This window comes from Somniosus microcephalus, chromosome 3 (genome assembly GCF_052327205.1).
Source record: "Somniosus microcephalus isolate GS21.2 chromosome 3, FLI_Smic_1.0, whole genome shotgun sequence".
NCBI classification, from domain to species: domain Eukaryota; kingdom Metazoa; phylum Chordata; class Chondrichthyes; order Squaliformes; family Somniosidae; genus Somniosus; species Somniosus microcephalus.
The window spans coordinates 332,958,180-332,968,288 of NC_140989.1; the positions used below are offsets into that span (position 1 = coordinate 332,958,180).

The 10,109-nt window shown below is 49.8% G+C and overlaps 1 protein-coding gene across 1 annotated transcript in view; it reads right to left on the bottom strand.

Moving 5' to 3' along the window:
- Positions 1-7,115, bottom strand: part of tmem275a (transmembrane protein 275a) — a 60,508-nt gene extending 53,393 nt beyond the window's left edge. Inside the window, exon 1 of the mRNA XM_085983177.1 lies at positions 6,562-7,115. The gene's annotated coding sequence lies outside the window, so the exon portion shown is untranslated. The remainder of the gene's footprint in view (positions 1-6,561) is intronic.
- Between the last annotated feature and the right edge of the window lie 2,994 nt (positions 7,116-10,109).

Sequence of the window (10,109 nt, forward strand, 5' to 3'; positions counted from 1 at the left end):
AGAATTCAGCCCTTCTCACCTTAGAAAGAGAATTCAGCCTTTCTCACCTCGGAGAGAGAATTCAGCCCTTCTCACCTCGGAGAGAGAATTCAGCCCTTCTCACCTCGGAGAGAGAATTCAGCCCTTCTCACCTCAGGGAGAGAATTCAGCCCTTCCCACCTCGGAGAGAGAATTCAGCCTTTCTCATCTCAGAGAGAGAATTCAGCCTTTCTCATCTCAGAGAGAGAATTCAGCCTTTCTCATCTCAGAGAGAGAATTCAGCCTTTCTCACCTCGGAGAGACAATTCAGCCCTTCTCACCTCGCAGAGAGAATTCATCCCATCTCACCTCGCAGAGAGAATTCATCCCATCTCACCTCGGAGAGAGAATTCAGCCCTTCTCACCTCAGAGAGAGTATTCAGCACTTCTCACCTCGGAGAGAGAATTCAGCCGTTCTCACCTCGGAGAGAGAATTCAGCCCTTCTCACCTCGGAGAGAGAATTCAGCCTTTCTCACCTCAGAGAGAGAATTCAGCCCTTCTCACCTCGGAGAGAGAATTCAGCCCTTCTCACCTCGGAGAGATTATTCAGCCCTTCTCACCTCGGAGAGAGAATTCAGCCCTTCTCACCTCGGAGAGATTATTCAGCCCTTCTCACCTCAGAGAGAGAATTCAGCCCTTCTCACCTTAGATGGAGAATTCAGCCTTTCTCACCTCGGAGAGAGAATTCAGCCCTTCTCACCTCGGAGAGAGAATTCAGCCCTTCCCACCTTGGAGAGAGAATTCAGCCCTTCTCACCTCGGAGAGAGAATTCAGCCTTTCTCAGCTCAGAGAGAGAATTCAGCCCCTCTCACCTCAGAGAGAGAATTCAGCCTTTCTCACCTCAGAGAAAGAATTCAGCCCTTCTCACCTCGGAGAGAGAATTCAGCCCTTCTCACCTCAGAGAGAGAATTCGGCCCTTCTCACCTCGGAGAGAGAATTCAGCCTTTCTCAGCTCAGAGAGAGAGCTCAGCCCTTCTCAGCTCAGGGAGAGAATTCAGCCCCTCTCACCTCAGAGAGAGAATTCAGCCCTTCTCACCTCGGCGAGAGAATTCAGCCCTTCTCACCTCAGAGAGAGAATTCAGCCCTTCTCACCTCGGAGCGAGAATTCAGCCCTTCTCACCTTGGAGAGCGAATTCAGCCCTTCTCACCTCGGAGAGAGAATTCAGCCCTTCTCACCTTGGAGAGAGAATTCGGCCCTTCTCACCTCGGAGAGAGAATTCAGCCCTTCTCACCTCAGAGAGAGAATTCAGCCCTTTTCACCTCAGAGAGAGAATTCAGCCCTTCTCACCTCACAGAGAGAATTCAGCCCTTCTCAGCTCGGAGAGGGAATTCAGCCCTTCTCACCTCAGGGAGAGAATTCAGCCCTTCTCACCTTGGAGAGAGAATTCGGCCCTTCTCACCTCAGGGAGAGAATTCAGCCTTTCTCACCTCGGAGAGAGAATTCAGCCCTTCTAACCCCAGAGAGAGAAATCAGCCCTTCTCACCTCAGAGAGAGAATTCAGCCTTTCTCACCTCGGAGAGACAATTCAGCCCTTCTCACCTAGGAGAGAGAATTCAGCCCTTCTCACCTAGGAGAGAGAATTCAGCCCTTCTCACCTCGGAGAGAGAATTCAGCCTTTCTCACCTCGGAGAGAGAATTCATCCCATCTCACCTCGGAGAGAGAATTCATCCCATCTCACCTCGGAGAGAGAATTCAGCCCTTCTCACCTCGGAGAGAGAATTCAGCCTTTCTCACCTCAGAGAGAGAATTCAGCCCTTCTCACCTCGGAGAGAGAATTCAGCCTTTCTCACCTCAGAGAGAGAATTCAGCCTTTCTCACCTCAGAGAGAGAATTCAGCCTTTCTCACCTCAGAGAGAGAATTCAGCGCTTCCCACCTCGGAGAGAGAATTCAGCCTTTCTCACCTCAGAGAGAATTCAGCCTTTCTCACCTCGGAGAGATAATTCAGCCCTTCTCACCTCGGAGAGATTATTCAGCCCTTCTCACCTCGGAGAGAGAATTCAGCCCTTCTCACCTCAGAGAGAGAATTCAGCCCTTCTCACCTCGGAGAGAGAATTCAGCCTTTCTCACCTCAGAGAGAGAATTCAGCCTTTCTCACCTCAGAGAGATAATTCAGCCCTTCTCACCTCGGAGAGATTATTCAGCCCTTCTCACCTCGGAGAGAGAATTCAGCCTTTCTCACCTCAGAGAGAGAATTCAGCCCTTCTCACCTCGGAGAGAGAATTCAGCCTTTCTCACCTCAGAGAGAGAATTCAGCCTTTCTCACCTCAGAGAGAGAATTCAGCCTTTCTCACCTCAGAGAGAGAATTCAGCGCTTCCCACCTCGGAGAGAGAATTCAGCCTTTCTCACCTCAGAGAGAATTCAGCCTTTCTCACCTCGGAGAGATAATTCAGCCCTTCTCACCTCGGAGAGATTATTCAGCCCTTCTCACCTCGGAGAGAGAATTCAGCCTTTCTCACCTCAGAGAGAGAATTCAGCCCTTCCCACCTTGGAGAGAGAATTCAGCCCTTCTCACCTCGGAGACAGAATTCAGCCTTTCTCACCTCGGAGAGAGAATTCAGCCCTTCTCACCTCAGAGAGAGAATTCAGCCCTTCTCACCTTGGAGAGAGAATTCAGCCTTTCTCAGCTCAGAGAGAGAATTCAGCCCCTCTCACCTCAGAGAGAGAATTCAGCCTTTCTCACCTCAGAGAAAGAATTCAGCCCTTCTCACCTCGGAGAGAGAATTCAGCCTTTCTCAGCTCAGAGAGAGAATTCAGCCCTTCTCACCTCGGAGAGAGAATTCAGCCCTTCTCACCTCAGAGAGAGAATTCGGCCCTTCTCACCTCGGAGAGAGAATTCAGCCTTTCTCACCTCAGGGAGAGAATTCAGCCCCTCTCACCTCAGGGAGAGAATTCAGCCCCTCTCACCTCAGAGAGAGAATTCAGCCCTTCTCACCTCGGCGAGAGAATTCAGCCCTTCTCACCTCAGAGAGAGAATTCAGCCCTTCTCACCTCAGAGAGAGAATTCAGCCCTTCTCACCTCGGCGAGAGAATTCAGCCCTTCTCACCTCAGAGAGAGAATTCAGCCCTTCTCACCTCAGAGAGAGAATTCAGCCCTTCTCACCTCGGAGCGAGAATTCAGCCCTTCTCACCTTGGAGAGAGAATTCAGCCCTTCTCACATTGGAGAGAGAATTCGGCCCTTCTCACCTCAGAGAGAGAATTCAGCCCTTCCCACCTCAGAGAGAATTCAGCCCTTCTCACCTCGGAGAGATTATTCAGCCCTTCTCACCTCGGAGAGATTATTCAGCCCTTCTCACCTCGGAGAGAGAATTCAGCCCTTCTCACCTCGGAGAGATTATTCAGCCCTTCTCACCTCGGAGAGAGAATTCAGCCCTTCTCACCTTAGATGGAGAATTCAGCCTTTCTCACCTCGGAGAGAGAATTCAGCCCTTCTCACCTCGGAGAGAGAATTCAGCCCTTCCCACCTTGGAGAGAGAATTCAGCCCTTCTCACCTCGGAGAGAGAATTCAGCCTTTCTCAGCTCAGAGAGAGAATTCAGCCCCTCTCACCTCAGAGAGAGAATTCAGCCTTTCTCACCTCAGAGAAAGAATTCAGCCCTTCTCACCTCGGAGAGAGAATTCAGCCCTTCTCACCTCAGAGAGAGAATTCGGCCCTTCTCACCTCGGAGAGAGAATTCAGCCTTTCTCAGCTCAGAGAGAGAGCTCAGCCCTTCTCAGCTCAGGGAGAGAATTCAGCCCCTCTCACCTCAGAGAGAGAATTCAGCCCTTCTCACCTCGGCGAGAGAATTCAGCCCTTCTCACCTCAGAGAGAGAATTCAGCCCTTCTCACCTCGGAGCGAGAATTCAGCCCTTCTCACCTTGGAGAGCGAATTCAGCCCTTCTCACCTCGGAGAGAGAATTCAGCCCTTCTCACCTTGGAGAGAGAATTCGGCCCTTCTCACCTCGGAGAGAGAATTCAGCCCTTCTCACCTTGGAGAGAGAATTCGGCCCTTCTCACCTCAGGGAGAGAATTCAGCCCTTCTCACCTTGGAGAGAGAATTCGGCCCTTCTCACCTCGGAGAGAGAATTCAGCCCTTCTCACCTCAGAGAGAGAATTGAGCCCTTCTCACCTTGGAGAGAGAATTCGGCCCTTCTCACCTCAGAGTGAATTCAGCCCTTCTCACCTCAGAGAGAGAATTCAGCCCTTCTCACCTTGGAGAGAGAATTCGGCCCTTCTCACCTCAGAGTGAATTCAGCCTTTCTCACCTCAGGGAGAGAATTCAGCCTTTCTCACCTCAGGGAGAGAATTGAGCCTTTCTCACCTCAGAGAGAGAATTGAGCCCTTCTCACCTTGGAGAGAGAATTCGGCCCTTCTCACCTCAGAGTGAATTCAGCCCTTCTCACCTCGGAGAGAGAATTCGGCCCTTCTCACCTCAGAGTGAATTCAGCCCTTCTCACCTCGGAGAGAGAATTCAGCCCTTCTCACCTTGGAGAGAGAATTCGGCCCTTCTCACCTCAGAGAGAATTCAGCCCTTCTCACCTCGGAGAGAGAATTCAGCCCTTCTCACCAGTGATACAGAATTCAGCCCTTTCTCCAGTGGTGGTAGATTCAGCCATTCTAACAATTGATTAATTCAGCCCTACACTCGCCTGTCAAGGATTCATCCTTTCTTCTAGTGACGGAGGATTGAACTTTCCCCAATGATCGTGCTCAAGGCTTCAAGCAATGCCTGCCTATCAAATGCAGCTACTGATCTGCCACTGTTAGTCACACATGTTCACTGGTGTGAGCCATATAACCTTTTGGGGATTAGGGCATTATCACATACAATGTGATCTTTTTACATCCAAATTGAAGCCAGTGGTGGAATCGTGAAATATTTGGCTATTCAACGCCGATCCCAATGCAATTCTTGTGTCAATCTTGGTGCGGTAAATGCACTGCTCTCTAGCCTGTTTTACTTTTGGGCTGTACAAATGGGCTGACAGGAATTAACTGTTGAAAATCTCGCTAGGCCTCCACACCACATTCTCCAACATGTACACCCTTTTCCACACTTCAGTCAGTTCTTTGAGAGCTCGACATTTATTGAGACATAAGGACACTCCACCGATCAGAGTCGCACGTTAATTACAGATTTGTGCGCGCGTGTGGCTAATTTAACCCGGTGGAGTGAGACCAGTCTGACCAGGGACAATCTTAGGAGAGCCCTTGCAAAACCTATCACCACAAGGGGAACTCGGCATTTGGATGGGCGGGAGGGGGAGATCGCCAAAAATTAAAATTAAAATCGTTGCAACATAGGCGCAAACTGCACAACTGCTGCTAATTCCTCGCGGTTGGATGTGGTAGCTACATGGACAGAGATATGAGAAAATGGAGCATAGTTGTCTCTTTCCTGGGACCCACTCCCGATCCCTGATATCATTTTATATTCCCCGAAACAAACCTCAAGTCCATTTCCATTTCAGCAACCCAAGGATTGACCATCACTCTGACACCGCTCCAATGGCTGGTAGGAAAGAGGCAGAAGAATTGATAACGAAAAGAACAGATAAAGAAGTGAATGAAAGGGAAGGGGGGGGTGGGGAATAAACCGACTGGGGCAATGGGGGTGGAAAAGGACCACAGAGGACAAAGGAAAGATTTTTTTTTAATGAAGGGAGAATGAAATATGCTAAGCACAGAAAACATAAAAAAGTGAGGCAGAAAAGAGCTGGAAGTGGCGGGCTAGCGGCAGAGGATGGAGTGGGGGGAAAGAAGGAAAAGAACATCAACGATTGAGAGAGATGAGTTCAGGATAGCGTATTAGCTAAACATGTATTGACTGTCAGTCTGCTGAAGCAATAATTTAGAAAGATACTGAGGTTCTTTACTCGGAAACCGCAGTCTATTGTCCTTCCCAGAACCTCAAAACTTCAAAACCCCTTCCAAGCTCTGGAGAGAGCTTCAAAAGACCAAATGAGAACAGAACATGTCAACAACGTGGCGGTGAGGCTCAGTGGTAACCAGACCTGCAGTTTACAGAATCTTTACTTGCCGCCCAAATCTAATGAAGTAAAATGAGTCTCGGGTACTCTTTAAAGGAGCTTGGGACCCCGACTCCTTCACTCCGCGACCACCTCCAGTCAATAAACTGTGTTCCCTTAACAACACAAAATAAACCCCGCAGTGTTATTATCCTCCTCCATTCTGTGAACGGCCACAGAAATTGCTCTGCCGTTTCCGTTCCTTTTCGCCTTTTTCGCCTTTCTGCTTTGATGAGCTGTGCCTGTCGGGGGGGACAGCACTGCAGAATTGGCCAGGTGGGATATCTTAGAAAAGGAGGCTGCTGCATAGTCTGCTTTATAAATATTGGTTCACGAATCGATCGCCGACGGAGGCAAAGTATCGATGTAACAGAATATTTGCAATATATAAAAAAAATTCGGTTCCGATTTGGGTTTCCTGTTATAAATGATCACAGTGAATGGGAGGAACGCGTAGATCTGTCTGCATACAATAGGTACAGTTTACAGATATAGTATAAGTCTCTGCTTTGATGATAAAGTATTTCCTCACCTTGTTATCGCGGATCCTTCTTATCACCCTGAGATCACACACCGCAATGGGAGCAGTTAAATCCAAGCCACAACTCACACTCAGAACCGCTCCTCCTCTCACTACACCAGGGCTTCCGTTCCCATCCTCATCCCCATCCCTCATCCCACACCGACAACACCACGAAAATGTGGGGGGGGGGGTGGTGGCAGGTTAGTCAGATTATCGGGGAATCAGATTCACTCCCTGTTCCATGGCTGAAACCCCAGAGTCTGAACCCAAGAGGAATTTGAATCAGTGTTGCTGTGGTTATCGTTACCGCTTTACCCAGAAGTTAATCGACATTCTTAAAATCAGTTGCAGGCACATATAAAGCACACATGCCCATTACCAACGAGGCCGTCCACAAAGCTGTCAGCTCCGAATACCAATGTCTCTATCAAGGTTCATTCAGCACAGACTCTGCTCCTGCCCCCAGTGTGTGCCCTGTCCTGAGGCTGAAACTAAGATATCTGTGCCTTTGCCTTCCTGTAACAGATTCGAAAACATCTCCATTCAACAAAACAGAGGATTTTCTTCCTCCGGGTGAGAGAATATCGCACGAACCCTACGGTTGAGCTCACAGCCCAGAATGTGCTTCCCCCTCCCCGCCCGCCCCAGGGGTCAGCCTTTCCCCGCTGTAGGGATTGCTCACCGAGGCTGCTGAAGGCCAGGGAGCTGCAGGTCATTCCTGCGATCCCCTCTCCTGCCAACTGCTCCGTGCTGGCGCAGGTCGCAGCCCGTGAGGTGAATTCATTGCTACAGCACAGCACTGTGTGTGTGTGCGTGCAGACTGCAGCCGCTCCGGACCCAGGGGAGGACATCTGATGTGTTGTGTACAAGCTGCCAGCGCTCTGGCCCTTCTGGCCAGGTGGATGGGTCAGAGCCAAGTTCTACAATACCTTTCGAAAGGTCATCGACCTGAAACGTTAACTCTGTTTCTCTCTTCACAGATGCCGCCTGACCTGCTGAGTATCTCCAGCATTTTTTGTTGTTATTTCAGATTTCCAGCATCTGTAGTGTTTTCTTTTTGTTCTACAATACCTTTCCGATCCACGGTACCCTAACCACCCCTCAATGATCCCAAGGACACATTTTGAGATTTCGGGATGTCAATTGCGCTATAATACCTGTTGGAAATGCACCGGGAGATGTTGGAGGAAGGCAATCATTCTGACTGGAACAATTTCTCAACCTCCGGGGTTGTTAAACCTGAGCAAATCGCCGATCTGTACAATCTAGATTTATTACACATGTGTGAGTGGATCTAGTCAACAGTTTTGACTGGTGCTATCGCCAGGGAATTGCATTCTTGTACAAATCACTTAAGCTGCCTCTGTATTCTTTTCATAAAAGATATGTATCGGCCTATCTGTGAAATATCTACTGTTTAGATTCATTTTCTAGCCATATTAATACATAAACGCCTAACACATCTGGATAATCTCTCCCCGTTAACGCTTATGTATCTGACATTATTCCGTTTTTAACCCATTGCTCTCGCCTCGTAAAATATCCACACACATTGCCTTTGTGTCTCGGTCATTACAGAGTTGGCTATATATATGTGTGTGTGTGTGTGTGTACAGGTAGACAGATGATAGATGTTAGATAAATAGATAGAGAGGCAGAGATGACCGATCCGCAGAATTTTCTTCACTCCACAGATGTTGCCTGACCTTTTTTTTATTGATTCACAGGATCTGGGCGTCGCTGGCAAGGCCAGCATTTATTGCCCATCCCTAATTGCCCTTGAGAAGGTGGTGGTGAACCGTCTTCTTGAACCGCTGCAGTCTGTGTGGTGATGGTACTGCCACAGTGCTGTTAGGGAGGGAGTGCCAGGATTTTGACCCAGCGACGATGAAGGATCGGCGATATACTTCTAAGTCAGGATGGTGTGTGACTTGGAGGGGAACTTGGAGGTGGTGGTGTTCCCATGCGCCTGCTGCCCTTGTCCTGTTAGGTGGAAGAGGTCGTGGATTTGGGAGGTGCTGCCGAAGAACCTGAGTGTTTCCAGCATTTTCTTTTTTTTATTTCCGATTTCCACCATCTGCAGTATGTTGCTTTTTAGATATTTTGCTCTCCATTTTGTGAGCTGCTTCAGTGGACCCTTTAAGGATCACTGGTTAAACCACTCACCACCCGTTACAAATAGGCAGAGCATGTACGGCACACACTCCTCCCATCTGTCTTCTTCTTCTTCTCTTAGGCAGTCCCTCGGAACCGAGGATGACTCGCTTCCACATTAAAAATGAGTTCTCAGGTGACCGATGAGTCCAATGCGGGACCTACAGTCTCTGTCACAGGTGGGGCAGGTGGTGGTTGAAGGGGCGGGCGGGTGGGGTGCTTGGGTTGATGTGCACTCCTTGCGCTGCCTGCACTTGGCTTCCGCTTGCTCCCGGCGAAGAGACTCAAGGTGTTCGGCGCCTTCCCGGATGCTTCTCCTCCACTTTGTGCGGTCTTGGGCCAGGGATTCCCAGGTGTCGGTGGGGATGTTGCACTTTTTCAAGGAGGCTTTGAGGGTGTCCTTGAAGCGTTTCCTCTGCCCACCTGGGGCTCTCTTGCCGTGTCGGAGCTCCAAGTAGAGTGCTTGTTTTGGGAGTCCCGTATCGTGCATGCGGACAATGTGACCCGTCCATCGGAGCTGATTGAGTGTGGTCAAAGCTTCGATGCTGGGGATGTTGGCCTGAGCAAGAACACCGACGTTGGTGCGCCTATCCTGCCAATGGATTTGCAGGATCTTGCGGAGGCAGCATTGGTGGTACCTCTCCAGTGCTTTGAGGTGCCTGCTGTACATGGTCCATATCTCCGAGGCATACAGCAGGGCGGGTATTACTGCTGCTCTGTAGACCATGAGCTTAGTGCTGGGTTTGAGGTCCTGGTCTTCAAATACTCTCTTCCTCAGGCGACCGAAGGCTGCACTGGCACACTGAAAGCGGTGTTGGACTTCGTCGTCGATGTCTGCCCTTGTTGACAGTAGGCTCCCAAGGTATGGAAAGTGGTCCACATTGTCCAAGGCCTTGTCGTGGATTTTGATAATCGGGTGGCAGTACTGTGTGGCGGGGGCAGGTTGGTAGAGGACCTTTGTCTTACGGATGTTTAGTGTAAGGCCTATGCTCTTGTATGCTTCGGTGAAGGTGTTGACGATGGTTTGGAGTTCGCCCTCCGAGTGAGCGCAGACGCAAGCATTGTCTGCATACTGTAATTCAACAACAGAGGATGGAACGACCTTGGACCTGGACTGGAGGCGACGGAGGTTGAACAGTTTCCCGTTTGTTCTGAAAATTAGCTCCACTCCAGCGGGGAGCTTACTGATGGTGAGATGGAGCATTGCAGCAAGGAAGATCGAGAAGAGCGTTAGTGCGATGACACAGCCTTGCTTGACCCCGGTCCGTACCTGAATTGGGTCTGTGGTGGAACCATTGGTCAGGATCACGGCTTGCATGTCATCGTGAAGCAGGCGGAGGATGGTGACAAACTTTTGAGGGCAGCCGAATTTGAGGAGGGCACTCCATAATCCCTCACGGTTG